The sequence below is a fragment of the Emiliania huxleyi genome (genome assembly GCF_000372725.1).
Source record: "Emiliania huxleyi CCMP1516 unplaced genomic scaffold EMIHUscaffold_1, whole genome shotgun sequence".
NCBI classification, from domain to species: Eukaryota; Haptophyta; order Isochrysidales; family Noelaerhabdaceae; genus Emiliania; species Emiliania huxleyi.
Genome location: NW_005202428.1, coordinates 470,593 through 471,470, shown reverse-complemented (window position 1 = coordinate 471,470; position 878 = coordinate 470,593).

Here is an 878-nt window from a genome sequence, read left to right as displayed (position 1 = left end):
GGGGGGCCCTCCCCCGTGAGGAGGCCTTCTCCCCTGGGGGGGAGGTCAAGGGAAGGTTTAGAGAGAGGGGGGAGGTCAAGAAAACTTCTTGGAGGGGGGGGGGGGGGGGAGGCGGAGGGCTCTGGGGCCGCGAGGCCGCGTCGCGCCGTAGTTTGGCGGGAGGGAGGAGAGGAGGAGCACGCGGGTGAGCGGGTGCGAGAAGAGGCGGCCGAGCTTCTCGAGGGCCTGGCACCAGGCGTGGCAAACAAGGTGGCCGAGGGGTGGCCGAGGTGTGGGCGAGGTGTGGCCGAGGTGTGGCCGAGGTGTGGCCGAGGTGTGGCCGAGGTGTGGCCGAGGGGTGGCCGAGGCGAGAGGTGGTCGAGGTGTGGCCGAGGTGTGGCCGAGAGGTGTGGCGAGGCATCGGGGCCCCGAAGAGTGTGGGGCTGCATCTCTCGGCTGCATCTCGCCATATCTCGGCCGCATCTCGCATCTCGCTCCTGCCGGAAGAGGACGTCCTCGGCCGGGTAGAGGCCGAGGGACTCGAGCCTGTCGGAGCCCTCATCGTCTGGCTCGCGCCTAGGAAAGGTCTAGGAAAGGTCTAGGAAAGGTCTAGGAAAGGTCTAGGAAAGGTCTAGGAAAGGCGGAGGAAAGGTCTAGGAAAGGTCTAGGAAAGGTCTAGGAAAGGCGGAGGAAAGGTCTAGGAAAGGCGGAGGAAAGGTCTATAGGAACAAGGTCTAGGAAAGGCGGAGGAAAGGTCTAGGAACAAGGTCTAGGAAAGGTGGAGGAAAGGTGGAGGAAAGGTCTAGGAAAGGTCTAGGAAAGGTCCTCTAGGAAAGGTCTCGTCGTCTGGCTCGCGGCTGTGCAAGCACCTCGGGCAATCTCGGGGGCAATCTCGGAAT